General features: G+C 47.9%; 1 protein-coding gene across 1 annotated transcript in view; it reads right to left on the reverse strand.

Annotated features, from left to right (window-relative positions):
• LOC139260002 (melanophilin-like) overlaps positions 1-26,927 on the reverse strand; it is a 245,813-nt gene that overhangs the window by 42,860 nt on the left and 176,026 nt on the right. The gene's annotated exons all lie outside the window — the stretch shown is intronic.

A 26,927-nucleotide genomic window follows, 5' to 3' on the forward strand; every position in this document is an offset into this window, starting at 1 on the left:
ACATGAGGCAAGAAACACAAAACTGACACAAAAATCCACAGGGAAGAGAGTGAGTAAAGAGTATGAACAAGGAGAGGGAAACGTGACGAGGAATAAGAGACCAGTTCAGACTTACTGACTCTCTTCTCTAATCCTTTAAAAAAAAATCATTTTTGTTCAAAATTTTCTCACTATCGTGAGAAGGGGGTGATCTGACATATTGCTCTCACTGGGACTACTTTGGAAGGACGAGGGAAACAGAAAATCTTGTAAATCTTAATATAAAAACAGAAAAGGTCTGCAATACACAGCAGGTCTGGAGCAGCTACCAGCAAAAAAAATATTTTACGTTTTGAGTGGACAAGTTTTGACAAAACATTTCTATCTTTCCTTTATATAGATGCCAATTGAATTTGCTAGGTATTTCGGGTGGTGGGGGGACTGTTTGCAACAGGATTGGGGGCTGGGCAGGGGGGTGGGGGGGAGTATAGAGATTGCGAGCCAGAGGAGTGGAGGCTGCGGTGCGGTGTGTAGAGATCATGGGCTAGGAAGAGCATGGGATGGAGAAGGGGAGCTGTGTATTAGAGATAGCGGGTTGGAGGAGCAAGGAAGGTGGTGGGCTTTGTAGAGATCTATAGGGGCTGGTGTCAGCAAAGAGTAAAGATCAGTGACCGTAGGAGTGGGGGATGGGAAGGCCTCATGGTGGGGATCGGAAGCCTGGGGGTGGGGGGGGATTGGTGGCCAGGGTAGTCGGGATCAGAGACCGGGGGGGGGGGGGGGGTGGAATCGGAGGCCTGTGCAGGGAGGCCTTGTTGTGGGGATCGGAGGTCTCCTGGGGGGTGCTCCAATCATGGGGGGTGGATTAGGCAGAGACCCTGGCTCCAGGAGGCAGGTGTAAAGGCACTTACCTCCTGGATCCAGCAGGAGGACTGGATCTAACAGTCCTCGTCTTACTTTAGCTGGCGGGATTCACGAGTAGTGCAAAACTCGACCAGCTAAAGTTAAATAAAATCTGGAGGTAATAGCAGAGGCTCACAGCCTCATTATAATATTTAAATAGACGACCAGCCTTCTTGCAGCAGGTTGGCTGCTGACCCCTGTCCCGCCACTGTTAAAACGGGAAGTGGGCTGGTTGGAGGCAGATTCAGGTCGGGATTCTGATTTTTAACACTTTAACTACCCTCATGCCTCCAACACACATGTTTTTTTTTTAAGTTAAATTCCCCCATGGTGTGTACAGAGGATTCAGGGTAACATCTAGAAAGGACAAAGTGACCCAAACTCATCATTATAGGCAGTCCCTCGAAACAAGGATGTCTTGCTTCCACCCCAAAAAAGGATAAGTCCACAGGTGTTCCAATGAAGGACCTAAGATTCCATGTCCTGAACTATATCCTGAAGGGGTGGAAGATGCCGGTGCGTGGATTTTTTTAACGTGTGGTGGCCGTTGCACACCAGCCACCACACGGGCTTGACAGAGCTAGATCTTGGTCCAGTGGCAAGGGTTAACCAAGACGACTGGAGACCTGCTCTGCTTACTAACGAAGGTTAGGAACAAACTAAGGTAATGAGGATTGACTGCCATGCAATAACAGAGTTTTACCGTCAGAAGGTTGCAATAGGCAGATCATGTATACCTGACTTCTGGTCTAAACCCTTGGAAGGGAACGGAATGGAATGGGCAACAGTTGGGAAAAATTTCAATCAATCTATTTTAAAAATGAACTTTCCATCAATCTCACAAACTCTTTCATCTAGCTGTGTACTTGTGCCATGATGTGAAATCTGTGTCAAGGAACATTAGCTCCACGAACTCAATTCCCTCTTTCTGAAAGACCCTTCCTGCAGTACTGAAAAACTAAAATTCCCTGTAATTATCATTAGTTTTTCCTAAAGCACTATTTAGTAGTGCTATATTTATTCTCTTTGCTTTCCACCCAAACCAACACATATCTTTCATTATTCAAAGTTTAATCTTTTAAACCCATTCTACTCTTTCCCTTAATTTACTTCTTCCAGTCCATTGTTATATCTTACACTGGGCTATAAAAAGTCATACTCATTCTCAGGTTTCCACCAATTTAAAAATTTGAACATTGTCATTTGAACCCATTACATGCTGGAATTGAGAAAGTTTCCAACTGAATTAAGTTTGAGGAGTCCCATTTTTCTCCTCTTCTCCTGCACCATGTTCCACAGGTGCCAACAGGTCTCTGGTACCTCATTCAAGTGCCCATTCTTCAATGAACCAGCTTTGACACTGAACATTGGCTGACTATTTGTTTGTGGGGGACATCACAGCTGAGTTTGATCCTGTCCTCAACTGACATCCACAGGGCACAGTGGTCACTGGAATGGGAACGCTAGTTGATTCTTGTCCTCCCCACCCCAGGGAATTATGGGCATTGGTAGTGCTCCTCCATAAAGCTTTCTTTTGAAAAAAAGTACCTTATTTTCTCTGCTGAATGGTCTAATAAATTGCCTTTAGCTGCTCACTGGCAGCTTCTTTGTGGGTTTATGAGCTTGTCTGCTGAAATACTGCAGGGTGTCTGTCAGCAGATGGTTCTCTTGGTGACATCAATCTGGTCTCATTTAGAACTCAGTTCTTTTCATCACTTTGTAATTATTGGACGAGTATCTAGGTTCAAGAATGAAGCTAATTTGTCCACATGTTGAGTCCAGTAGACTGGTGTCAACTGGCAAAACATGTAACTCCTATCAGAAGGTAGGAAAAAGATTTAGTTTTAAAATAAGGTATACGGAAGAGCACGGAGTATTTTACATTGAAGCTATTGTCCTCTCTCCACCCCACATACAGTATGGATTCCTTCAAGAGATCTCTACGACAACACGAGTTGCTATAAGTCATTGTTTTGGGTTGGTGACACCCATAACGGGCTGCTGGATTTCAGTAGTTCATTGGCTATTTAGTTGCTTTTATATTGGCTTTTAAGAAAATTCAGATACTGAGGGATTGATGAACATGAGCTTTCACTTATTAACTACGGCTCCTTTATTCTGGCAGCAGAATCGTAGATCCACACAAAACTCAGCTTACAAATATGCCAGCTGGATTTAGCAGCATAAATGGCTCAAGGGACACCAGTCTCCCAGAACGCAATTATAATGAAGCCAATATAAAATCAGTGTTACTTGGACTATATTTTAAAAGCAGACTTATAGGGCCCAAGTTTCCACATGATTTGCGCCTGATTTTTAGGAGCAACTGGTGGAGAACGGACTATCTTAGAAATCGCTATACTCCACATTTTTTTTTCTGTAGTTCTAGTCAGGTAGAACAGTTCTACTTTGGAACAGAATTTTTTCTTCAAAAGGGGGCGTGTCCGGCCACTGACGCCTGATTTGAAAGTTTCTACAGTGAAAACGTACTCCAAACTAAAGTAGAATGGAGCAAGTGAAGATTTTTGTAGAACTGAAAAAACCTGTTCTACACATTAAAGGCGCAGGTTACAAATTAGGAGTCAGAACGAGGTGGGGGGGGGGGGGGGGGGAGAAGGGAAGTCATTAAATTCTATAATAAATCCTTATTTATACTTCTACAAATATTATACAAATAAATCCAACTTGAATAAACATTTATAAGCAAAGAAAAGATTAAATAAACCATCTTCCTACCTGTGTGAAAGTGCTTCAGTCAGGCCTTTCGGGACCGAAGGCAGGGCCCGTCCCCAGCACCAGATTTACAGGTAGGTGGCGTTGGGTTGGGTCGGGTCGGGGAGGTTCAGTTCGGGTCGGGGGGGGGGAGGGGGGAGAGAGAGGGAGAGGGGGGGAGAGAGGGGGGGAGGTCAGGTCGGATCCAGTCCGGGAGTCGGGTCGGGTTAGGGGGCGGGAGCGCGGGTCGGGTCGGGTCGGGTCCAGTCGGGGGGGCAGGGAGCGGGAACAGGAGCGCGGGTCGGGTCGGGTCAGGGGGGGCGGGGAGCGGGAACAGGAGGTCGGGTCGGGTCCAGTCGGGGAGCGGGAACAGGAGCGCAGGTCGGGTTGGGTCCAGCCGGGGGGGGGGTGGAGCGGGAACAGGAGCTTGGGTCGGGTCCAGTCGGGGGGGGGGGAGAAGCGGGTGTCGGGTCTGGTCCGGAGGCAGGGGGAGCGGGAACAGGAGCGCAGGTCGGGTCGGGTCCAGTTGGGGGGGGCGGAGCAGGAACAAGAGCTCGGGTCAGGTCGGGTCCAGTCGGGGGGGGGGGGGGGGGGGAGAAGCGGGTGTCGCGTCTGGTCTGGAGGTGGGGGGGGAGCGGGTGTCGGGTCTGGTCCGGAGGCAGGGGGGGGGGGGAGCGTGTGTTGGGTCTGGTCGGGGGTGGGAAGCAGGAGCTGGCCGTGGGAGGAGCCTTATTCACGCAGCCCCAGTGAGGCCATTCGGCCAGGGCTAGGGGCTGCGTGCTTCAGGCCCCTCCCACACAGTTCGGCGCCTGGAGCTACTGCACTTGCATGCCCACTGTAGCGTGCATGTGCAGAGGTCCCGGCACTGTTTTTAGCGCAGGGACCTGGCTCCGCCCCCTTACAGCTTGTGCTGTGCTGTGCTGAGGGCCAGAGGACCTGCAGGGAGGTGGAGAATACGGAGGATTTTTTTAGCCGCACTTTGTGGCGCGAAAAACGGGCGTCCAGGTCGGGACTGCGCCGTTCTAGGCGCGTGTGAAAACTTGGGCCCATATTGTGGAGCCTCCTTCAGTGATTTCTGGTGTTATGAACTCAGGGCAGATTCAGAGCTCCAGCAACAGCTGCACACATGCAGTTTTTCAAACATCATGTTCGTGACTTGAAGTTTGGGGTCAGCAATGTAAATAAACACACCCACCGTTGGCCTATGAATGGACTCAGAGCGCAGAATCTCCAGCCAGGAAAGTGGTGGTCAGGGGTATCCGGTGTTGGTGATGACACCTGCTCATATCTGTGCCCACTGTCACCTAGTCTACAGAGACACTTGGAAAACTATCTTCTAAATGTGGTTCTCTGGCCTCTGGAGGTGTTAGCTCTCCCTTCTTTACACGTTGCCTCTAAAGGCAGAGGGTCATCTAAGCGTGGTGGAAGGCTCAGAGAAAACACAGGATTTCAAGTTGATTAGCCACTGAGCGTTGCCATAGAATCATACAGCACAGAAGGAGGCCATCCAATTAGTCCCACTCCTCCACTCGATAGCTTCATACTCCCCACCATTTTAATGAACATTTTCAGAGAAAAAACTGCTCAGACCAGTAAATGTCACAGTAAAAAAAAATGCAACAAACTCTCCATATTAACTACTCACAGTGTACATTAGCCCAAGCAAGGAGGTAGTTTTCTTATAAACCTACACAAAAGCTTTCCAAATGCATTTACTCTTCAGTTTCTTTTAAACACACCTTTATTCAAATGTCCTAATGAAATTATTTTAATGCCTCTCAAGATTCTGAGCATTAAAATGTTGTAAAAGAAAATGATTCAGCTCAGTAAAAAAAGGAATCTGCAACAACTGATTCAACCTTTACCTGACCGGTCATTAGATTTATTATGGAAGTGTATTTAGAGGATGCAGCTAATTAGTCTGATATGGTTGTATACAGTTTCATATTCAACGTAGCACAGCCCCTCAAGAAAACACACACGATGCTCTAGTAAAGACATTTATATATCATTTAGAAGTACTGCAAGATGGATGTCATATATATATATATATATATATATGGTTGCCTGGTCCATGAGGGCCTGATGCTTCGTTCAATTTGACCTTTGAGTCATCCTGTTTGTCGCACATAAAATCCCTGCTTGATAATGAGGTCCACTGAGGAGAAAGCAAATGTAACCTACTATTGCGTGAAGTGTCTCAGGAGATAACTCCAATTGAAAACTAAACCATTATCATCATCATTATAGGCAGTCCCTCGAAATCGAGGAAGACTTGCTTCCACTCTAAAAGTGAGTTTTTAGGTGACGGGTGGGACAGACAGTCGTTGAAGGAAAGGGTTGGTGGGGAGACTGGTTTGCCGTACGCTCCTTCCGCTGCCTGCGTTTGCTTTCTGCATGCTCTCAGCGACCAGACTCGAGGTGCTCAGTGCCCTTCCGGATGCTCTTCCTCCACTTAGGGTGATCTTTGGCCAGGGACTCCCAGGCGTTGGTGGCGTTATTGCACTTTATCAAGGAGGCTTTCAGGGTGTCCCTGTAACGTTTCCTCTGCCCACCTGGGGTGCGCTTACCTTGTAGGAGTTCCGAGTAGAGCCTTGCTTTGGGAGTCTTGTGTCAGGCATGCGAACAATGTGGCCCGCCCAACGGAGCTGGTCGAATGTGGTCAGTGCTTCTATGCTGGGGATGTTGGCCTGATCGAGAACGCTAATGTTGGTGCGTCTGTCCTCCCAGGGGATTTGCAGGATCTTGCGGAGACATCGTTGGTGATATTTCTCCAGCAATTTGAGGTGTCTACCATATATGGTCCACGTCCCTGAACCATATAGGAGGGTGGGTATCACTACAACCCTGACGACCATGAGCTTGGTGCCAGATTTAAGGGCCTGATCTTCAAACACTCTTTTCCTCAGGCGACCGAAGGCTGTGCTGGTGCACTGGAGGTGGTGTTGAACCTCGTCGTCGTTGACTGCCCTTGCTGATAATAGGCTCCCGAGGTATGGAAAGTGGTCCACGTTGTCCAGGGCCATGCCATGGATCTTGATGACTGGGGGGGCAGTGCTGTGTGGCCGGGTCAGGTTGGTGGAGGACCATTGTCTTACGGATGTTTAGTGTAAGACCCATGCTTTTGTATGCCTCGGTGAAGATGTTGACTATGACTTGGAGTTCAGTCTCTGAATGTGCACAGATGCAAGTGTCGTCTGTATACTGTAACTCTACGACAGAGGTTGGGACGGTCTTGGATCTGGCCTGGAGACGACGAAGGTTGAACAGGTTCCCACTGGTTCTGTAGTTTAGTTCCACTCCAGCGGGGAGCTTGTTGAGTGTGAGGTGGAGCATTGCAGCGAGGAAGATTGAGAAGAGGGTTGGCGCGATAACGCAACCCTGCTTGACCCCAGTCCGGACTTGGATTCGGTCTGAAATGGATCCAGTGGTCAGGATCACGGCTTGCATGTTGTCGTGGAGCAGGCGGAGGATGGCGACAAACTTTTGGGGGGCAGCCAAAATGGAGGAGGACACATTCACAACACTGCCAACCCTCACAAACTAAAATTTTATTTCAACTTCCCGTGAGCGTTAGAAGGATTCCACAGACCTGGCACAAAGAATTATGCTGATGCTTTGAGCCAGTTGCCGTTGCCTACACGGAGGTGGAAACGTCACAACCGGCAGATTTAATGTTAATCATGGATGCTTTTGAGAGTGAAGGTACCCCTGTCATGGCTCAACAAGTTAAGACCTGGACCAGCCAGGACCCGATATTATCGGTAGTAAAGGGTTGCATCCTCAAAGGGGATTGGTCTGCCATACCTAAGCAAATGAGCGAGGAGCCCAAACCGTACATTCGTCGCAAGGACGAACTGTCTATTCAAGCATATTGCATATTGTGAGGCAAGCGAGCTGTAATGCCTAAGAAAGGGAGAGAGAAGTTTGTGCATGAGTTACACAACACACATCCTGGTATAGTGATGATGAAGCCCATCGGCAGGTCCCACGTATTGTGGCCAGGAATTAATTCTGAGCTGGAAGCATGCGTGCATCAGTGCAACACCTGCATGCAGCTCAGCAAAGCACCAGCGGAATCGCCGCTGAGTCTGTGGTCATGGCCATCCAAACCTTGGTCCAGGTTCCATGTAGATTTTGCAGGTCCCTTCCTGGGCAAGATGTTTTTAGTGGTGGTGGATGTTTAGTCGAAGTGGATAGAATAGATAATCATGTCATCCAGTACGTCCACGGCAACCATAGAGAATCTCAATGTCATGTTCGCGACACATGGTCTGCCTGACATAGAGGTGAGCGACAATGGGCCGTGCTTCACAAGTCAGGAGTTTCAGGAGTTTGTAAAACTTAACGGCATAAAACATGTAAGGTCAGCACCGTCCAAGCCTGCATCCAACAGGCAAGCAGAACGTGCATTACAAATTATCAAGCAAAGCATGAGGAGAGTAACCCAAGAGTCACTGCAGACCTGCTTGCTTGCATACTGCTGAGTTACAGGACAAGACCCCACACACTCACAGGGGTCTCGCCTGCTGAACTCATGATAAAAAGAGGTCTTAAGACCAAGCTATCTCTGGTGCACCCGGATTTAAGTAATCATGTTGAATACAGAAGATAGAGTCAACAAGGGTACCACGATCGCGCGACTGTGTCACACGAGATTTCTGTTAATGATCCTTTATATGTGTTGAATTATGGTCAGGGTCCCAAATGGATCGCTGGTACGGCTATGGCCAAGGAGGGCAACAGAGTATTTGTTATTAAGCTCAAGAATAGGTAAACGTGCAGGAAACACATGGATCAAACAAAGCTGAGGCACACAGATGAGCCAGAGCAGTCGACGAAGAAACCGTCGACTACCAACCAACCTACCAGCAGCCTTCAGTGGACTCAAGGGTCATCAGTGAACCCGGAATTTCCATCACGGACTTGTTGAATAAAAATGGACTTGCAATTCCTGACATGGCCAATGCCACCCCCAACAAGTCAGCCATCCAGCTACCAGCCACAACAATCTCTGTACATTCACCCAAGGCCGGAATCGAACTGATACGGTCAACCCGGGAACGTAAAGCACTGGACCGTCTCAACCTGTGAAAGACTGTGATAAGATCTCAGAGGAGGGTATTGTCATGTATGTGCTTGCTGTTTGTAGCCACCAGATGGTGTTATTGTTGGAGGCCACTGAGCAGCACGCACATGGTGCTGCTCTGGTATAAAAGGCCAGACATTTTGTGAATCAGGCACTTTGGGCTGTAATAAAGCAGAGCCAAGGTTGTACCTTGTTCAGTTAAACAGTACTCAGTTTGTACCTTTATTGTATACATAACATGCATGAAACTTGGAAATGTAGTACACAGTGAGATGGAGAGTAACAGACTTTAGGAGGACATAAGACAGACTGATGAAATTAGCAGGCACATAGCGGATAGAATTTAACGCAGATAAGTGTGAAGTGATTCATTTTGGTAGGAAGAATGAGAAGAAGCAATATAAACTAAAAGGTATAATTTTAAAGGGTAACAGGAAGAGAGCGATCTATAGGTGTACGTACACAAGTATTTGAAGGTGGTTGGACAAGTCGAGAAAGACATGAAAAAAGCATATGAAATGCTTGTCTTTATGAATAGAGGCATAGGCCTATATTTTAGCCCGGAGCTGGGTGGGGGGGAAGGGGTGCTGTTTTGAGGTCAGGAAACCTAGAAGATCTGATTTCCCGAATGTCTGGTGTTTTTTTTAACTGCAGGGTTCCTTTACATTTTCTTCTGTCATTTCCCGCCCACAGGCAGCTTGATTAATAGGCTAGAGGCCTGTCAGGTAAGAAAGCTTGCAGCACAAGGCCACAGCTGAGGAGATCAGGTCGGCATATTTGGGAGGAGGGTGTGGGGGGGACAGGGGGGTTCCCAATCGCAGGGGGTTCTGATCATAGAGTGGGGGGTGGGGGGAGAAGGGTCCGATTGTGGGATAGTGGTTCTGACCACAAGATCCGATCATGGGGGTGGGAGGGTGGGGGTTCCGATCATGGGGACGGGTCCGATCGCAGAGGAGGGTAATCCAATGGTGGACGAGGGACGAGGGGTCCGATGGGGTTTAGGGAGAGCAGCTGGTGGTCGGGAGGGTGGGGGTGGGGGCTGGTCCAATGGTGTTTGAAAGGGGCAAGTGGTGGTCGAGGAGGTCCACTGGTGGTTAGGGAAGCAGATGGTGATCGGGGAATCTAATGGTGGTTGAGGGGAGCAGATGGTCGTCGGATGCTCAGATGGTCGTGGGGGTTTCGTTGGTGGTGTGGGGGAGAAGACAGATCCTGGGGGAGGGGGCACTCCAACTCCTCCTGGCCCACAAGCACTGGGCAGGGGTCTGATCCCAGGAGAGATCTGATCCTTGACCCCAGGGGGAGTGCAATCCTGGGAGCGGTCCAAACATGGTGGAGGGGTGCGTAGGGAATTGGCGGGGGGGGTGTCTGATGGTGGGGGTAGATTGAGGGGCCGGGGGGAAGTACACCTGCTCCTCCTGGCCCACATGTGCTGTGAAGTTTTTTTCCATCTCCCCACAATCTGTTGGAAACCCGTCCATCCACTGGAAAACCTGCAAAACTGGTTAAATCTTAGGCGGCCTTCCTCAGTAATGTATTTAAATTGCCAACCCGCCTTCTGGGAGTGGATTGGCTGCACACCCCCTGTTACGTCTCTGCTAAACCCAGAAGTGGGCAGGCTGGAGTCTGGATTCTGAACTTTGAAATTTGCACCCCCCACCCCATCCGCTCCCAACCCACCTGTTTTTCTGTGTGCTAAAATTCCTCCAGAATTACTGCTAAAATGAAGACAGGTAGCCTCATTATAATATTGAAATAATCAATCTGCCTCCCACGTGCAGATTGGACAGCCACCCCTTGTCCCCTCTGCGAAGTGGTTTGGGTTCCTGTTTCAGATTTTTAACATTTTAACATCCCACCCGACCCAAACCCACCCATTTTTGGGGGTTAAAATTCCCCCAAAGGCAAGGAAGTTGTACTAAACCTTTATGAAACACTGCTTAAGCACCAGCTGGAGAAATGAGTCCAATTCTGGGCATCCTACTTTAGAAAGGATGTCAAGATCTTGGAGAGGGTACAGAGGTGATTTGCTAGAATGGTACCAGAGTATTGAAAGACTTCAGTTCCATGGAGAGACAAGAAAAACTGAGGTTGTTCTTCTTAGAGCAGGGAAGGTTAATGGGAGATCTGATAGTGGTATTCAAAATCATGAATGATTTTGATAAGAGTAAATAGGGAGAAACTGCTTCCAGTGGCAGAAGTATCGGTAACCAGAGGACACAGAATTAAGGTAATTGGCAAAAAAAACAGAGATGATATGAGGAAATATTTTTTTATGCAGCGAGTTATTATGCATTGAAATGCATAGCCTGAAAGGGTGGTAGAAGCAGATTGAATAATAACTTTCAGAAGGGAATTGGATAAATACTTGACGTGGAAAACTTTGCAAGGTTATGGGGAAAGAGCAGGGAAGTGGGACTAATTGGATAACAGTTTGTAAGAACCCAGCTGTTTGAATAGGCCGAATGGCCTCCTTCTGTGCTATAACATTCTATGATTCCAAGTTCTATTGTTTATTTAACACCTGAATAAGTGGTTCCCTTATATCATCAAACAATCTCCATTTGTTTCAAACAGGTTGCAAGCCATTAATCTATTAACTGCCTTTTTCATTGGAGTATCTGTTGCAGTTTGCTTGTGTTTCCTTCCTCTCCCCCCTTCTGATTAAAATGAGTGTTCATCTTTCAGTCTTTAGCTCTGAAAAGGACTGCAACATTAACCCATCGGATTCTCTCCAGATATGCTGATTTACCTGCTGTATATTTTCAGCATTTGCAGTTTAAATTTCCTTTTATTTATACATTGCAATTACCTCTCAATTGAGTGGGTGTTCCAATTAATGACCCTTTCCCCACAAACCCAGTTCGTGGTAAAGCTTTTTAATCAGGAATCTGCAAAAATTGTGTGACCCTGCAAAACTTGCCCTGTTCACTCGCCAATTCACCCCTCACTGCTTTTCCCAGTTCCTACTTGATGTTTCTGGGCCCGTCGGTGAGGGTGAAACCCAATGCTAATGCACATTGTAGGTGGGAATTCTGGAGCTTACAAAACATTGGGCCATAAATTCCGGCCTCTCCGGGTGTGTACGATGTGCGCATGTTCCCGAAGAGGCCCCGCAAGTTCCGGGTTTAAGTGTGCACTGCGCATGCGAATAAACCCAGCACTTGCGATCTGTCAAAAGTAACAGATCGCACGCATCTATTTGCCCAACTCCTGCCCAGTGAATATTCTTAAAACTCTTATGCCTGGTTAAAGCACCATAAGAGTTTTAAAAAATAGGAAAAATAAATGTTATGACTAATTTTTATATTAAAAACCCTGTCCATTAAGGTAAGTTTATTTTTAACACTATTAAAACATTAAAAGAAAATTCCAAAAATTAAATTTAATTCAATTTCTATTAACTTTAAATAAGTGAGGTATTTTTTTTATTTATGTAGTGTTTTCTGTGTTTTTGGGGGTATTCCCATTCATAGAAATGGGAACTCCATACAAACGGACTCACCATTACTACCAATGGGAATATTACATTGTGATTGGTGGTCCAGGCCCACGTGATCCCGGGATCTGCGAATGCTCCTGGGATGCCTGGGCCTCTGCGCTGGGCTGTGCATCTAAGCCTTGGAGCGGAAATGTTTGTTCCTTTGGGACCACCAGGTACTTTCGTAATTTTTTTGTAGTCGGAGGCAGGGTTGGAGGGGAAGCCTCCAACCGCAATTTCTGGGCCATATCCAGGAGCAGAAGGAGGAGAGAAATGGAAGAGCACTGGCATACATCTGAGGTGTGTGGAGGGAGGAGAGATAGAGTGGTTACAGGAACTGCATAGGGAGGAGGGATTAACTTTAAAGCAATTCAACAATCACATTTAACAATTGGGAGTACCAATAGATCACTGTTTCTCTCTGGGAATTGAGGGAAAATACCCACAATTTTCCCCAGCCCTGGACTCCTTCTTCACGTAAATAAATCAAGATACCTGACCTCTAATAAGGGTCTTACAGTCAAAATGTTAACCTGTCTTTACAGATACTCACTGATCTACTGTGAATTTCCAGCACTTTCTATTTTTGTTTTTCTTAGTTGAAGATCATTTTCCCCATGAACTGAGAGGGGTGAAGAAAATTGTCAGACGACCTGCCCTTTTGTTCTTTCCTCCCCTCCCCCTTTCTCTGTCTCTGTACTTGCTTAAAACCTGTTGCATATCTAACTTTTTCCAGTTCTGATGAAAGGTCACTGACCTGAAACGTTAACCCTGCTTTTCTCTCCACAGATGCTGTCTGACCTGCTGAATATTTCCAGCATTTTCTGTTTTTATGTTATTAAAACAGATTCGCTGGTTATTTATCTAATTGCTGTTTCTGGGACCGTGCTGTTTGCAAATTGGCTACTGTGTTTGCCAATAATGCAATTCAGAGAAGAGCTAAGAGGCTAATCTCTGGTGTTAGGGTTTTAAGATATGAGGAAAGACTGGAGAGACTCAGGTTTTTCAGTCAGGAAAGGAAGCACCTCAGAAGGGATTTTCTAGAGGTATAAGATAGTAAATGGTATGGAAACAGTAAATCTGGACTATTACTTTAAATTAAATTGTGCGTATAGCACATGATGACATAGGTTCAAACTAATAAAGTGTAACATTGGGACCGATATCAGGAAGTTCTGCGTCATAAAATGCGTGATCAATACTTGGAATGGACCTCGGGGCAAAGTGATGAAGGTGCTTTAAAGAAAATAGGGATAAATGAAATATGGGATGCATAGTCTTCCTCATATGTAATTATTTTGTGATCTGGTGAATGTACGAGGAAGTCATTTAGAGGTCCATTGTTAGTGATATCAGGGTCAAAAATCTGCGGGATGCGATCCCAGCAGATATGTTGAGATCACGCTCACCAGTATCCTCCAGTGTTGACCCTGCTAGAGTTTGTGGGTCCAATGGGAAGGTCTCTCATCTGCATGAGGCCAGTGACCATCTATATGACTATGGATGTATCTTAAGTGTCCAGTAGCCCCATGTTGCTTGAGATTTCGGTGGCCACGAGCTATTGAGACTCCATTCTGTGTTCACTTTGTAATGAGGCTCATAATTTTAAAAATTGCCTTTCTTCAGGGAGGTCCAGGCCATCTGTACCCTTTCTGAACACTAGTTCACTTTATCTGACTTGTTTTACCAGAATCCTGTCTTACACCAGGATCCTCATGGGCTGGGGAAGTGTGAATTCCTAGGGTGGGGAGTCCCAGTCTCCTCTGACAGAGTTAGTCTTGTAGGGGCCGAGCAGGATTTCCCAAATGATGTCAGGTCCTGACATATCCGTGTCATGTATGTAACCACAATGTAACACCACTGTATTACTGTATACACTCAACCTAGATGCACACCGTGACCACAAGGGGTGAACTTGTGGGAGACACTCCTTACCTGATCACACAGGTATAAAAAGGGAGGTCCCATGCAGGGTCATCGTCTTTGAAGTGTGAATAAAGAATTAAGGACACAGAATGACCTTGTCCCCAGAATGTGCCTCGTGTGGTTTCATACTGTGGAGTAAGGACTTTACATTGGCGACGAGAAACAGGAATTCACGACCTATGAGAATGGCCACCGGTAGCACAGAGGAATGGTACTGTGTTGGGGACAACTGGGACGAATTTGTCGAGAGGCATCAGCAAAGCTTCGTTACGAAAGAATGGCTGGGGGATGCAGCAGCCGACAAGCGAAGGGCTCATCTTTTTACCAGCTGTGGACCAAAGACTTACGTGCTCATGAAGGGCTTACTAGCACCCGAAAAGCCAGCGGACAAAACCTTTGAAGAACTTAGCAAGTTGATCGGGGAGCACCTCAAACCGGCGAGTAGCATACATATGGCCCAACACAGATTCTGCACCCACCGATGTCGTGAAGGACAGAGCATACCGGACTTCGTAGCGGACCTCCGGCGTTGGGCCAGTCTCTGTAAGTTCATAGATGCCTGCAGGAGGTGATGCTAAGGGACTTCTTTATCGAGGGCATCGGTCATGCGGGAATTTTCTGCAAATTAATAGAGATCAAGGATTTGACCTTGGAAGCGGCGGCGTTGATAGCTTAAACTCTCATGGCAGGGGAGGAAGAGACGAAAATAATATATGCACGCAATTCTGCCTCTAACACGGCAATGGATCAGGGAGTCAACATCATAAATGCGACTCAGAGCCCCACAGGCAGGCAGGGGCAGTCCGACACTCCCCAGGCAGCAATAGACCCCAGAGTAGGTCTTCAACAGAGACAATGGCAGGCTGAACGGACATTCACGCCATCACAGTGGACAATGCGGCCCGGGATGGGGCCATTGACACCCACCAATAGGGTACTTAAGAGCAGTCAAAGGGACAGTTAGCACGGAATGCCTGGCCATAGTCCCTTTGTTCCCAACAATGGAAACGTTAACTCATGCTGGAGGTGTAGGGGAAAACACTCAGCTAGATCTTGCAGATTTCAACAGTTTGTCTGCAGGAACTGCAATCTCAGTGGCCACTTAGCTCAAATGTGTAGGAAGCCTGGAACCAGATATATAATATATGAGGCGGATGGACCAGAAGAGGGTTCTTTGAGGCAGGATGACTTTTGGGGCAAATCGATGGACGGCGAGGTTCAGCGGGTCCATGTTGCAAATATTCACAGTTCATACACCAAAATGCCACCAATGATGATAAGGGTTTTATTAAACAGTATCGCAGTATGCATGGAGCTGAACACTGGGGCCAGCCAGTCACTCATGGGCATTCAGCACTTAAAGCCAGTAGACCCAAATTAGCACGTATTAAGACCCAATTACGGACTTACACTAAAGAAATCATTCCGGCACTAGGCAGTGCAATGTTGGCTGTCACACACAATGGGTTAGTGAATCAGCTGCCGCTCTGGATTGTCCCGGGCAATGGTCCCGCACTGTTGGGGAGGAGCTGGTTAGCCGAGATGAACTGGAAATGGGGGGATGTTCAATGTCATCTGTGGAGCGAAGTTCGTGCTCACAAGTCCTATAACAATTCGAGTCACTATTCCAACCTGGCATCAGGACTTTCAAAGGCATCAAAGTAGTGATACACATCACCTCGGACGCCAAGCCAGTGCACCACAAAGCCAGAGCGGTGCCGTATGTGATGCGGGAAAAGATCGAGAGCGAATTGGACCGGCTGTTGAGAGAAGGCATCATCTCGCCTGTTGAATTCAGCGACTGGGCGAGCCCCATTGTTACCATCCTAAAAGCGGATGGCTCTGTCAGGATCTGTGGACTACAAGGCCACCATCAATCGGGTGTCCCTACAAGATCAATACCCGCTCCCGAGAGCGGAGGACCTCTTCGCCACGCTGGCAGGTGGCAAGCTGTTCACCAAGTTGGACCTCACTTCAGCCTATATGACCCAGGAGCTGGCCGACGAATCTAAACTACTGACCACCATCACCACGCACAAGGGACTGTTCGTTTATAACAGGTGCCCGTTTGGCATTCGATTAGCGGCCGCGATTTTTCAACGAAACATGGAAAGCCTGCTTAAATCCATTCCTGGAACGATCGTATTTCAGGACGACATCCTCATCATGGGTCGAGACACCGAGGAACACCTCCACAACCTGGAGGAGGTGCTACACCGACTGGATCGGGTAGGCCTGCGACTCAAGAAGTCTAAATGTGTGTTCTTAGCTCCTGGGGTTGAGTTTCTGGGCAGAAGGGTTGCTGCAGATGGGATTCGGCCCACCGAATCCAAAGCAGAGGCGATTCGACGAGCACCCAGGCCCTGCAACACATCGGAGTTGCGTTCATTCCTGGGGCTGTTGAACTATTTCGGAAACTTTCTGCCGAACTTGAGCACGTTGTTGGAGCCGCTACACCTGTTCCTGCGTAAGGGTCGTGATTGGTTTTGGGGGGACTGTCAGGAATGGGCTTTTGATCGGGAGCGAAACCTACTTTGTTCAAACAAGTTGTTGTCCCTGTACGACCCCTGTAAAAAATTGGTTCTGACATGTGATGCATCGTCCTATGGGGTTGGGTACATGTTGCAGAAGGGCAATGCTGAGGGTCAATTACAACCTGTGGCTTATGCCTCCAGGTCGCTCCTTCAAGCAGAACAGGGATATGGGATGATCGAAAAGGAAGCGCTTGCATGTGTCTATGGTGTAAAAAAAATGCATCAGTACCTCTTTGAATTAGAGGCGGACCACAAGCCATTAACATCCCTGTTGTCAGACAGCAAGGCTATCAATGCCAACGCATCAGTTCGCATACAGCGATGGGCTCTCACGTTGGCTGCTTATGACTACTCCATCTGGCACTGGCCCGGCACTGAAAATTGCACTGACGCGCTCAGCAGGCTTCCACTGGCCACTACTGAGGAGGCAGCAGAGCAAAGCGTCGAGATGGTCATGGCTGTCGATGCCTTTGACAGCGCAGGCTCCCCCATCACAGCCTGCCAGATCAAAATTTGGACAAACAGAGATCCCCTCCTGTAGTGTCTCTGCACCTTGTTACAAACTCACACAAGGCATGTATATATCAGACACGGTCACTCTGTGACCTTCACTCTATTCCCAGGACCAAGGAGTGCTGACCCTGGGTGGGACCTTCCCTTTTATCCCTGGAAACCCAGGTGAGGAGTGTCTCCCGCAAGCTCACCCCCTGTAGTCAGGGTGTGCATTTCAGGGGTACTGGTACAGTGTGCATGAGTTACAGTTACATAACTATTGCCATTGCAAGATGGTGAAATATATGACATCACCTCCCCCCTTAAGTCTTTTAGTTTCAGAGGTTAAGTCTATCAGGTGCTTGACGCTCTCTCGTGGAGTGCCGCAGTTGTGGCTGTGGTGGCTGAGCCTCAGCACGTGTCTCTGTCACTTGAGGTGATTCTGGCCTGTCCGGGCTGGCCGCAGGGACTGTGCATGCTGAGGGCTGTCTTTGGTGCTCGTACGCTGGCAGTGGTGTGGGTGCTATCTCATCATGCTCTTCTTCCAGTTCCTCCATGTCTATGCTGAACCTTGTCTTTACTTGGTCCAAGTGTTTGCGGCATATCTGCCCATTGTTTAGTCTGACCACTATGACCCTGTTTCCTTCTTTGCCAATTACGGTACCCTCAAGCCATTTGGGTCCCAAAGCATGGTTAAGAACAAATACTGGGTCATCTATTTCTATACACCTCCACCTTGAGCCTCGATCATGGAGCTCGGTTTGGGACTGGCGGTTGCCCTCAACAATGTCTGCCAGGGCTGGGTGAATGAGGGACAGCCGCGTCTTGAGCGTGCGTTTCATGAGGAGTTCCGCTGGCGGGAGCGAGTGCAGCCGGGACCTGTAGGCCAGCAGGAGGCGCGATAGGCGGTACTGAAGGGAGGGTCCTTGGATGCGTAGCATGTCCTGCTTTATGACTTGGACCGCCCGTTCCGCCTGGCTATTGGAATTCATGGCTGGTAAAACACGGGCCATTGTCGCTGACCAGGATCTCCGGCAAGCCGTGGGTCGCGAAAACCATACGCAGACTCTCCACAGTGATGGATGTCGTGCACGAGTTCAATATGATGCACTCGATCCGCTTCAAGTATGCATCGACAACGGTCAGGAACATATTCCCCATGATCGGGCCCGCATAGTCTATGTGAATACGTGATCATGGCCTGGTGGACCAGGGCCACGGGATGAGTGGAGCCTCCCTGGGGGCATTGCCCAGCTGGGCACACGTCGTGCAGCTGCGAACCCAGTGTTCCAGGTCTGAGTCAATTCCCGGCCATCATACATGTGACCGGGCAATGGCCTTCATTAACACGATACCAGGGTGCTCGCTGTGGAGTTCCCTGATGAACGCTTCCCTTCCTTTCTGGGGCATGACTACCCGGCTGCCCCATAACAGGCAGTCGGCTTGGATGGAGAGTTCATCCATCCATCTCTGAAATGGCCTGACTTCCTCGGGGCAAGCCCTGTGTGCGGGCGTCTAATTCCCAGTCAGGACACATTTCTTTATCATGGATAGGAGGGGGTCCTTGTTGGTCCAGAGTTTGATCTGTTGGGCTGTGATGGGAGAGCCCGCAGTGTCAAAAGCCACAACGGCCATGACCATCTCGGCGCTCTGCTCCGACGCCCCCTCGGTGGTGGCCAGTGGGAGCCTGCTGAGTGCGTCAGCGCAATTTTCGGTGCCTGGCCGGTGCCGTATGGTGTAGTCATACGCAGCCAGCATGAGGGCCCATCGCTGTATGCGAGCTGACGCGTTAGCGTTGACAGCCTTGCTGTCGGACAACAAGGATGTTAACAGCTTGTGGTCCATCTCTAGCTCGAACTGTCTACCGAAAAGGTACTGGTGCATCTTTTTCACACCGTACACACACGCGAGTGCCTCCTTCTCGACCATGCCGTATCCACGCGCTGCCTGGGAGAGCGACCTGGAGGCGTAAGCCACCAGTTGGAGTCGGCCGTCATTGTTACCCTGCTGCAATATACACCCAACCCAATAGGATGACGCATCGCATGTTAAAACCAGTTTTTTACAGGGGTCATACAAAGTCAACAGTTTGTTGGAACACAGCAGGTTCCTCGCCTTATTGAAAGCCCGTTCTTGACAATCCCCCCAAAACCATTCACACCCTTTACGGAGGAGCATGTGTAATGGCTCCAACAATGTGCTTAGGTTCGGCAGAAAGTTCCCAAAATAGTTCAAAAGTCCTAGGAATGATTGCAACTCCGACATGTTGCCGGGCCTGGGCGCCCGGCGAATCGCCTCAGTTTTTGATTCAGTGGGCCGGATCCCGTCTGCGGCAACCCTCCTGCCCAGGAACTCGACCTCTGGGGCCAAAAACACGCACTTGGCCTTTTTCAGCCGCAAGCCTACCCGATCCAATCGGCGTAGCACCTCCTCCAGGTTGCGGAGGTGTTCCTCAGTGTTTCGACCCGTTATAAGGATGTCGTCTTGGAATACGACCATTCCAGGGATGGACTTGAGCAAGCTTTCCATGTTTCGCTGAAAGATAGCCGCTGACGAACGAATGCCAAACGGGCACCTGTTGTAGACAAATAATCCTTTGTGCTTCGTGATGGTGGTCAGAAGTTTGGAACCTTCCACCAGTTCCTGAGTCATGTAGGCCGAAGTGAGGTCCAGCTTTGTGAACAGCTTTCCATCTGCCAGCGTGGCAAAGAGGTCCTCCGCTCTCGGAACCGGGTATTGGTCTTGCAGCGACACTCGGTTGATGGTGGCTTTGTAGTCGCCACAAATCCTAACCAAGCCATCTGCTTTGAGGACGGGAACGATGGGACTTGCCCAGTCGCTGAATTCCACGGCCGAAATTATGCACTCTCTGAGCAGCCTGTCCAGTTCACTTTCAATTTTCTCACACATCACGTACGGCACCGCTCTGGCTTTGTGTGCACTGGTCTGGCGTCCGGAGTGATGCATATCACTACTTTGGTGCCCATGAACCTTTCGACACCGGGTTGAAAGAGTGACTCGAATTTTTGCAATACCTGCGAGCATGAACTTCGCTCCACAGATGAAATGGCGTGCACATCCCCCCATTTCCAATTCATCTCAGCTAGCCAACTCCTCCCCAAAAGCGCGGGGCCATTTCCCGGAACAATCCAGAGTGGCAGCCGGTTCTGTAATCCATTATGCGTTACCACCAACTGGGATGATCTCTTTGGCGTATGTACGTAGCTACGTCTCAATGCGTTCAAGTTTGGGCCTGCTAGCTCTGTGTGGCCATAGTCTCTCAAATTGTTGGGCGCTCATGAGTGACTGGCTAGCTCCCGTGTCCAGCTCCATGTGCACCGGGATGCCATTCAGTAAGACTTTCATCATCATGGGTGGCGTTTTAGTGTATGAGCTGTGGATGTCAGCCACATGAACTCTCTGAACTTCAGCACCCATGGTTGTTCCCCAGGCCTCATCCTGCATTGCAGACCCCTCGTCTGGTTCCTCTGTCTTGCAGACTAGCCTCGCTACTGCCTTTTTGCACATCTTGGCCAAGTGTCCACTGACATTACAAATCCTACAGGTATAACGCTGGAACCTGCAGCTTTTGGCAGTGTGTCTACCCCCACACCTCCAGCATGAGCTGAGATTGCTGTTAACAAAAGGACTATTCCCAAGCATTCCTCTCCGATGGCCTGTTTGGCTGTTTCTAAGCACTGTGATGAAGGGTGTTAATGTTCCCATCACGGGATGCATTGTTCCTCGTGATGACGTGAATTGCCGATTGTCCCTGTTGCGGGCCCACCCTGGAGCTTGTTGCTGCCTGGGCGGTGTCAAATTACCCTTGCCTGCCTGCGGGGTTCTGTATCACTTTTACAACATTAACTCCCTGGTTCATCGCAACGTTAAAACCAGGGCTGCGTGCATAAATTAGCTTGGTCTCCTCTTCCCCTGCCATAAAGGTCTGAGCTATCAACGCCGCCCCTTCTAAAGTCAGGTCCTTGGTCTTTATGAGCTTTCTGAAAATGGCGGCATGATTAATGCCCTCGATGAAAAAGTCCCTTACCATCTCCCCCCTGCAGGCATTGGAGAACTTACAGAGACTGGCCAAACGCCCAGTTCCGCCACGAAGTCCGAGACGTTTTGACCCTCCCGACGCCGGTGAGAGTAGAACCGATGCCGGGCCACGTGTACACTACTTGCTGGCTTGAGATGCTCATTGATCAGCTGGCTGAGCTCTTCGAAGGACTTGTCCGCTGGCTTTTGGGGTGCGAGCACGTCTTTCATCAGCGCATACGTCTGTGGACTATAGAAGGTCAGTAGATGCACCCTCCGCTTGTCAGCCGCTGTCTCTTCCAGCCAGTTGTTTGTGACAAATCTCTGCTGGAGTCTTTCCACAAAGTCGTCCCAGTCCTCACCCACACAGTAGCGTTCCTCTGTGCCACTGGTGGCCATCCTCGTGATTCGGTGATTCCCGTTTCTTGTCGCCAAATGTAGTGTCTCTGCACCTTGTTACAAACTCACACAAGGCATGTATATATCAGACACTGTCACTCTGTGACCTTCACTTTATTCCCAGGACCAAGGAGTGCTGACCCTGGGTGGGACCTCCCCTTTTATACCTGGAAACCCAGGTGAGAAGTGTCTCCCGCAAGCTCACCCCCTGTGGTCAGAGTGTGTATTTCAAGGGTACAGGTACAGTGTGCATGAGTTACAGTTACATAACTATTGTCATTGCAAGATGGTGAAATACATGACACGTCCTATCCCTGATTAAGAAATGTGTCCTGACTGGGGATTGGGCGCCCGCACACAGAGCATGCCCTGAGGAGGTCAGGCCGTTCCACAGACGGATGGATGAGCTCTTCATTCAAGCCGACTGCCTACTATGGGGCAGCAGGGTAGTTATGCCCCAGAAGTGCAGGGAGGAATTCATCAGGGAACTCCACAGCGAGCACCCAGATATTGTGCTGATGAAGGCCATTGCCTGGTCACACGTTTGGTGGCCTGGAATTGATTCAGACCTGGAACACCGTGTTCGCAGGTGCATGACGTGTGCCCAGCTGGGTAATGCCCCCAGGGAGGCCTCGCTCAGCCCGTGGCCCTGGCCCACCAGGCCATAGTCACACATTCATGTTGACTACATGGGCCCGTTCATGGGTAAGATGTTCCTTATTGTGGTAGATGTGTACTCGAAATGGATCGAGTGCATCATTCTGAATTCATGCACGTCATCCACCACCGTGGAAAGCCTACGTGCGATCTTTGCAATCCATGGCTTGCCCGACATCCTGGTTCGTGATAATGGCCCATGTTTCACAAGCTACGAATTCCGAGAGTTTATGTCGGACAATGGCATCAACCACATCAGGACTGCGCCGTTCAAGTCGGCCTCCAACGGCCAGACGGAACATGCGGTCCAAATCATTAAGCAAGGTATGCTCAGGATTCAAGGACCCTCCCTACAATGCCGCCTATCGCGTCTCCTGCTGGCCTATAGATCCCGACTGCACTCGCTCACGGGGGTCCCGCCCGCAGAGTTACTAATGAAACCGACACTCAAAACTTGGTTGTCCCTGATTCACCCAGTCCTGACCGACATAGTTGAGGGCAAGCGCAAGTCACAAAACAAGTACCATGACCGTAATTCGAGGGGGAGATCTATAGAAATAAATGATCCTGTATTCGACCTCAATCACGCCATAGGGCCCAAATGGCTTGAGGCACTGTAACTGACAAAGAGGGGAATAGGGTCATCGTGGTAAAACTCAACAATGGTCAGATATGCCGTAAGCATCTGGACCAAGTAAAAAAAAGGTTCAGCATTGACACGGAGGAACCTGAAGAAGACCGTGAGATGGAGCTCACAACACCGCCAGTGAACGAGCAACAAGAGCAATCAGAAGAATGCACAGTCCCTGCGGTCAACCCGGACAGGCCGGAATCACCACAGGTGACAGACACTCACGTCAGTGTCCAACAATCAGAGCCTCAACTACGGCGCTCCACGAGGGAGCGTAGACCTCCTGAAAGACTAAACCTATGATCCCAATAAGACTTTGGGGGGGCGGGGGGGGGGGGGGGGAGGTGATGTCATGTATGTAACCACAATGTAACACCACTGTATTACTGTATACACTTAACCTAGATGCACACCTTGACCACAAGGGATGAACTTGTGGGAGACACTCCTTACCTGATCACACAGATATAAAAAGGGAGGTCCCACGCAGGGTCATCGTCTTTGCAGTCCTGTGAATAAAGAGTTAAGGTCACAGAGTGACCTTGTCCCCAGAATGTGCCTCGTGTGGTTCATACTGTAGGGTAAGGACTTTACAATCCAGGTCCTGGCCTTTTCCTGTGTTGCCCTGTCCTGTCAGCGGGGGTCTGGCTGAACAACTGAGGAAATGCAGTACCTTCGTTATGCCGAAGACTGGCTTCTTCTGACTTACTCCCCCTCATTATTTCTCAATGTGTGATGTTGGAAGAAGGGCCAACAGGGAAGGAGACTATCTTCACAGGGACTTCCCAACAGAAGATAATTGGTTACTTCAGACTGATATAATGGCTTGGAATTTGCGGTTGTAATGCTGGTGAATCTGTTAGCTTTTGCTGTCATTACTCTGTAAAATTGACAGCAATTTCTGGAGTCTGTGTAGGTGCATTTAAATGTGGAGATTCTGATGTTGCTGTCAGTGATACCCTGCTTCTCCACAGGGTGTGCTGTTGAAGTCCTTGTAGATGGAAATCAATTAAAAATCAATGAACTGACGTGAACTTCCAGTTTTTATGCTCCATTCTTGTTCTAAAAACCCTTAAAAAATTACGCCTCGTTGAATGAAGTGTAACTGAGTTTTTAATGGTGTACAAAGTCATAATTACTACTGAACAACCTCTCTTGCCCTGAAAAACTAATTTTATATTGTGGAGTGTCATTTTCTTCTTTCCATGATAAAAATTCCATAGATTTTTAAAATAATAAAACATTTAATTTAATTAAAACATTTTAAAGTTTGTTTATGATATTTCAGCTTCTACCTTAATCCCATGTGTATGTCCCAATCTTTATTTTGCTTTAATAAGTGAATGATAAAATCTGCTTTTTACTTCCTGGTTGGCTGTCTCTGAGAATGCTTCAATGTGATTGGTTGTTTAGCCTGCTTGATGATATCGCTATTGCTGGATGCCTGATATCTCCTATGGATGGCAGCAGAAATAAATTAACGTCGGAAAAGGTGAAATCGACCCCGCAGAGCTCTCTGTAAGTTTGTGGGCAGCTTCTTTGAGGTCAGTGGTGAGCGCCGCCACTTAGCCACTGACCACAAAATCCTGGCCAATATGATTGACTGGAATTTGAAATCTCTCTCCCTCTATTACTTGTATGCAGACACAAGCTCTTATTTTTTCTCCTTCCCTTTAGATATCTAGCTGTTATCAGGTACATTAATAACAGTACTTGTATTGTCACCAGGTGTAGTGATGTGGAGCTCTGTAACAAGCAGAAAGCTTGATAGAAAGCCTGTGTTTTGTGAATCAAATAGAAAAAAAATGATTCAAGCTGCAGCAATGTAGACCCCCTGCTGAAACAGCTCTAATCATAGATATTGCTGGGTTTCATCCCAGCATGTTCTGTGGCATAGCTATACTAATCAATAATCTATTGCCAGCTTGTTTTTGTCCAGCACTGTATTTGAACTGGGTAACAAACCAAGGGGAAAAAAGAAATATTATAAGCACTGCTCCCATTTTTTCAGAAGGCAGCTGCTGGTAATATTTCTGCTGTGGCCATTTACAGCTCTTCTAGACACATATTTTGTTTCTTTATTTGTCCCATCACTACCCTCTTTTGCTTTGCACCATAATCCATTTTGTCATTTAATCATTGCTGCCCAAAGATAGGTGGGAAAGCAAGTTGTGAGGAGGACGCAAAGAATCTACAAAGGTATATAGATAGGCTCAGTGAGTGGGCAAAAATTTAGCAGATGGAGTATAATGCGGGAAAATGTGAGGTTATCTATTTTGGTAGAAAAAATAAAAAAGCAAATTATAATTTAAATGGGGAGAGATTACAAAATGCTGCAGTACAGAGGGATCTGAGGGTTCTTGTACATGAAACACAAAAAGTTAGCATGCAGGTACAGCAAGTAATCAGGAAGGCAAATGGAATGTTGGCCTTCATTGTAAGGGGGATAGCGTATAAAAACAGAGAAGTCCTGCTACAACTGTATATGGTATTGGTAAGATCACACCTGGAGTACTGCATACAGTTTTGGTCTCCTTATTTAAGGAAGGATATACTTGCTTTGGAGGCAATTCAGGAAAGGTTCACGAGATGATTCCTGAGATGAAGGGGTTGTCATATGAAGAAAGGTTAAGTAGGTTGGGCCTATACTCATTGGAGTTTAGAAGAATGAGAGGTGATCTTATTGAAACATATAAGATTCTGAGGGGGCTCGACAGAGTAGATGCAGAGAGGATGTTTCCCCTCATGGGGGAATCTAGAACTAGGGAGCATAGTTTCAGAACAAGGGGTCGCCCATTTAAGACAGAAATGAGGAGGAATTTCTTCTCTCAGAGGGTCATGAATCTTTGGAATTCGCTGCCTCAGAGAGCTGTGAAATGTTTGACATTGAATAAATTTAAGATAGAAATAGACAGTTTCTTAAACGATAAGGGGATAAGGGGATAAGGGGTTATGGGGAGCTGGCAGGGAAGTGGAGCTGAGTCCAAGATCAGATCAGCCATGATCTTATTGATGGCGTAGCAGGCTTGAGAGGCCATATGTCCTACTCATGTTCCTATTTGTTATGTTCTTATGTTCTTATCCCACTGCTCTGATTTCTCAGGCATGAATTTTTAACTGGGCCTCTCATTTACTCTTCTTTCCTTTAGTTCCCTTTTATTGTAAATCTACAAAAAAAAAATCACTCATCTTAACAAACAATGAGCTAGTTATTAAAGAAGTACATTTGTTTCACTCTGTGTCTCCACTCACAGCATTAGTATAGAATAGTGTTCATGCTAAATAATATGATTGAAAACACAAGGGGCTAGATTTTCCATTATTTTTGCATGCATAGCGCCCACTGAACATCAATTTTACCGCTGAAATGAGGTGTAACGCCCAAATATCGCCCATTTAGCCACAAAATCAAAATTAACGCCCATTTTTCAGACACTTATCAGCGAGCGTTACTTTCACCATGTACGTAACGCCGGGCAAAAATAATACCGCCCGCCCACTTTTTTTGGGCGGAATCATCAGAATGGGCGAAACCAACACCCATAATATCACCCAGCATTACTTTCGGCACGTAATTAACACTGAGATTCAATAATACTGACCGCCCACTTTTTTTTATCGTAAAGATCAAATTTACCGAAACTAACGCCCAGTATATCGCCCAGCGTCACTTTGGAGTTCTTTGAAGGTGAAGTGACCATCTCAACAGACATCTTTTCAGACTCTGGACGATTAGGTTTTACTATAGGTGTCTTTTAGTGTTGGAATTATTGCCTCTGATCAATCGGTATTATACTTTCATTGGAATGGGGCCAGCCATTTCTCAGCCTGCATCGATTAATACGCAGATGCTGCATAGTGCAAATGCCACAATGTCTAATGCACACGATTATGTGCCCAAGCTAAGACGTGCCAGAATGAGAAGGCGGTCCAGACCATACACACCCTGCACTTACAAGGAGAAGAGGTCTTACCTTGACGTGCCCGAGAACACCTGCCTTCAGAGACTGCGCTTTCACAAAGTGTTGATCACTGAAATATGCCAGCTCAGGGCAGATCTGCAGCCTGCCATCACCTTCAGGACATCACTAT

The sequence above is a fragment of the Pristiophorus japonicus genome, chromosome 3 (assembly GCF_044704955.1).
Source record: "Pristiophorus japonicus isolate sPriJap1 chromosome 3, sPriJap1.hap1, whole genome shotgun sequence".
Classification (NCBI taxonomy): Eukaryota; Metazoa; Chordata; class Chondrichthyes; family Pristiophoridae; genus Pristiophorus; species Pristiophorus japonicus.